The following is a 4776-nucleotide window of genomic DNA, read 5'->3' on the forward strand; positions in this document are numbered from 1 at the left end:
TATATGGAGAAATTCGGATGTTTCTAGAGTAGGTAATGATTGGCAATAATGCCAATGCACTTCTTCTAGGTGATATGGGCTATGAAATTCTGTGGTTCCAAGGCAAAACATGATATTTAAATTTTTGTTGAAAATGAGATTTTGCGATAATGTGTGCATCCTGCTGGTATCTTTATTGTGCAAAAGATAACATGTATATCTCTATTATTTTTTTTGTCTAATCCATTGTTATGAAACACGATTCCTACGATTTTATAAGGTTGTTCAAATTATATCTGTACATGCTCGCTCTTGAAAAGTGAAAGAAATGACATAGAGGCCTAACACATTTTGCCTTGGAGCCATAGAATTGCTCCTTGGCTTATTACTTTACCATCACTCCACAGCAAAGAGCCTACAATAAATATATACCGGTAACGAAAGAACGTGCGATTATAGAGGTGTTTCGGCCAAGTGAAGCAACAATTTCCAATTCTTCGTAGCAAAATAAGAGTTACAATGGAAAGTGTCTTTGATCATATTGTGCTGCCTTATATCGCACGATGTAACTAAACACCTATTTGAAGATTATGAAGTTTCATTACTGTAGGACGAAGTGAAGGAAGGTAGAGTAGAATTACCGAACAGGTTGTATCACTCAGACGAGTCATTAGACATGAAATACTAATAATATACAACGTACACATTTAGGTAAGTTTATCATCACATTATATTGTTACACATTCAATTTTTTTTTTTTTTTTTTTTTTTTTTTTTTTTTTTTTTTTTGTGAAGAGGAAAAGACTTCCTATTTCTCATTTCCGGTAACTGATTTAGTGAATAATATGTGGTGTTGTTTCAAAATATTAACAAATGAAGTTTGAAACTGCACACTTTCCTCCTCTATGATCGAAACAAAAGTATATTTACAAATCGAATGTGACGAAGACTTCCCTCTGCAAGGAGCTCTAGTCTAAACATTGATAACTTGCACAGCTATGTCTAGGCGATAAAATGCGAGTAACAACTCAGAGTCACGAGTGAGATATGTCCAGGAGGGGAAAATATTTATTAATATGAAATTCAGACTAATCACTCACTCGACCCTTTACCACTCACTGAGTTGTCCGATACATCTCACTCACTCTCAAGCAGTTTTATTAATATCTGCCACTGACTTAAGACTTAGGAGAGTTAAATAAACTTACACAGTTATATATGGGTTTGAAAAGGATAAAATAAAACGTGAATAAAACAAGTTAAATCTAAAAAAAAAGGACTTAGGACACTTTGGAATCCACCTCTTCAATATTGTAAGGAAAAAAAAAATAGACACAGCTATAGAAGCTCTGCTATTTACTATAGTCACGTCGCTGTTATTTCCGGCGTGGCTCCGCCTCTTTGCTTACGTCCTAGTAAGCGTAGGTTCTATAAAGAGTAGGTACATATAATCGTTAGCCATTTTAGTTCTTTCATTGCCAGTTGCGGTTAGCAGACGACGCTATTTTCCGCACCGTTAAACATTAGCACCTATGATAATCGCATTGTAAATGTTATGGTTCATGGATAAATATCTAAGGAAAACATAGAAAAAATTCGAAATCAAAATGGTTTTTGGGAAGGGAGAAAAAATTACTAACTTCGAAGTGTCATGTTCAAAATAGACATTGACACCTTCAAAAGTTTTTCTATTTTTAACTTTAGATGGGAGTCAAAGCGAGAGAAATGTTTAGAAAGAATTACTTTTAAAAGTGATTCCTATTCGAAATCTGTACCGTACTAGTTTCCCAGTTACTGGAGTAACATATGCGCGGACCTCAGTTTGCAGAGTAACAACTTAGGTCTGTTAGAACTGTGGATTCTCATAGAAAGGTCGGCCGGCTCTTCGGCGGTCAACCCAGGCCCCGCGCTTTGTGGGACTCGCTGCCGGAAGAAAATTCAAACTGTCGATTACGTTCTTGTTATAATATTTAATGTGAGAAACTTAAAAATAAATAGCTAAGTGAATAGAATAACTCTTCTCGGGTTCTCAGCCAGATGAGTTGGAGATTAGCTTCCAAGCTTTCGACGGCTAGCTCTAATCTCCAACTCATCTGGCTGAGAACCCGAGAAGAGTTATTCTATATCAAACGCCGGGAAAGCCTCAAGTCATAAATAGCTAAGTGAATGTTGAGATAGCTTTTTTATACCTAACGAAACCAATTGTTGACTATAATGTTTAATGTATGTGGATCAAATGTTGCACTGTTTGTTGAAGGTTTAATTACCAGAGTATCCAGCTGCATGGCTCTAAGTCGATTGTTACTCTTGATTCTATTATTATTACTATTATTATTATTATTATTATTATTATTATTATTATTATTAAAATGTGTCTTAGTGAAACTTACAGCAGAGTCCGTACAGGCCATTTTCTATCTGATGCTTTTCCAATTCACTGCGGGCTAAAGCAGGGAGATGCACTATCACCTTTACTTTTTAACTTCGCTCTAGAATATGCCATTAGGAAAGTTCAGGATAACACAGAGGGTTTGGAATTGAACGGGTTATATCAGCTTCTTGTCTATGCGGATGACGTGAATATGTTAGGAGAAAATCCACAAACAATTAGGGAAAACGCGGAAATTCTTGTTGAAGCAAGTAGAGCGATAGGGTTGGAAGTAAATCCCGAAAAGACTAAGTATATGATTATGTCTCGTGACCAGAATATTGTACGAAATGGAACTATAAAAATTGGAGATTTATCCTTCGAAGAGGTGGAAAAATTCAAATATCTTGGAGCAACAGTAACAAATATAAATGACACTCGGGAGGAAATTAAACGCAGAATAAATATGGGAAATGCCTGTTATTATTCGGTTGAGAAGCTTTTGTCATCTAGTCTTCTGTCAAAAAGTCTGAAAGTTAGAATTTATAAAACAGTTATATTACCGGTTGTTCTGTATGGTTGTGAAACTTGGACTCTCACTTTGAGAGAGGAACAGAGATTAAGGGTGTTTGAGAATAAGGTTCTTAGGAAAATATTTGGGGCTAAGAGGGATGAAGTTACAGGAGAATGGAGAAAGTTACACAACGCAGAGCTGCACGCATTGTATACTTCACCTGACATAATTAGGAACATAAAATCCAGACGTTTGAGATGGGCAGGACATGTAGCACGTATGGGCGAATCCAGAAATGCATATACTGTAGAGTGTTAGTTGGGAGGCCAGAGGGGAAAAGACCTTTGGGGAGGCCGAGACGTAGATGGGAAGATAATATTAAAATGGATTTGAGGGAGGTGGGATATGATGGTAGAGACTGGATTAATCTTGCTCAGGATAGGGACCAATGGCGGGCTTATGTGAGGGCGGCAATGAACCTACGGGTTCCTTAAAAGCCAGTAAGTAAGTATTATTATTATTATTATTATTATTATTATTATTATTATTATTATTATTATTATTATTATTATTATTATTTTAAACAAATACACCTGAAAGAGCGCGGAATTAAAATTAGTACTGTTGTAAATTCTCGTCTGCTTGCTGCAAACGGCAAGGAAAGAAAGAAAATCGCGGACGATTATACCCAGTATCTATAGAGCCTTAGGAAGTCCATGACGAAATCAACAGCGAATGACAAGACGCACATGTTTAAATGTAGCCGACTTGCAACCTGATTGGCTGCCGGAAATAAGAGCGACGGGACTATAGGAGTAATATCTATCCCAATATAAGAGAGCTAGGACATTCCATACAAAATTTTAAGAATATGCCAGCGATGTCATGAATTTTTTTGAGCTTTTAATATAATAATGTTATTATGAAAATAAATTAAACTGCCAACTATGACCGCCATATCATTAACATTTTAGTCTTGCGGATGACTGAAAAATGGATGGCAGTTACATGTTATCCATAATTTAAAATATCCTAGACACCCTATATGAAGTGTCATCGAAACTAAATAGACGCCATTGTAAACCTGAATAACCATATTTTAATACCCTACAGACTAATCCGAATAATATTAAGGCATGCTCATAAAAATACCTCATTGAAAAAAGAAATAGTTTTTATTCGAATGCAACAAATTAAATTCATGCGAATTTCATTTGTATTAAAGAAAATCTTATTCCTAATCCATCTCCCAAGTTTTATAGCTTTATCTAAAAAAATCCTATGAATAATTAAATTAATAAAGTTATTAATTTTTGTTCCGACGGTTGAAAATCGCTTGCTATGTGTGGCGGTCGCGAGACTTCATAACGATGAGTAATCTCAAACGTCCGTCTCCCTGACCTTGATCGCGCAACATTCTGTACGACGGGCGAGCCTACTTGCCGAGCTCCTTTGTTCCGTTGAGTTATTTTTATTAAAAACTGACATGATATTTAAGTCAACATTCTGAAATGTTCATAGTGGAATCAATATATCCTAAAGAATTAAACACATGTTTTTTCATCTGTAAAAATGAATTGCATTTTGTGTCCTATATTTTTAAAAATTATTTTACGGTGGGTAACTATTTAAAAATTATATATATATATATTTTTTTTTATTTTAAAGACTTTTATAAACAAGGCTCTCTTTTTTTCGAATTGCATTGAAATCATTTTTCCATCTTTTTTTTTTACATAGTAAGAAAACTTCAATGAATAAAACAGTGTTCTTTGTTAAACCACGTCTATTCCCTTTGCAAGGTTTCTCCGTTCTTTATTTCAAAATCACTGTGGTGTTCCTCGATTTTCTAAGTGATTGCACATTGAGACAGAGAGTTCGTTTCAGATAGTACACACGTGCAGAGATTGAGGAT

This window comes from Periplaneta americana, chromosome 16 (assembly GCF_040183065.1).
Source record: "Periplaneta americana isolate PAMFEO1 chromosome 16, P.americana_PAMFEO1_priV1, whole genome shotgun sequence".
Classification (NCBI taxonomy): Eukaryota; Metazoa; Arthropoda; class Insecta; order Blattodea; family Blattidae; genus Periplaneta; species Periplaneta americana.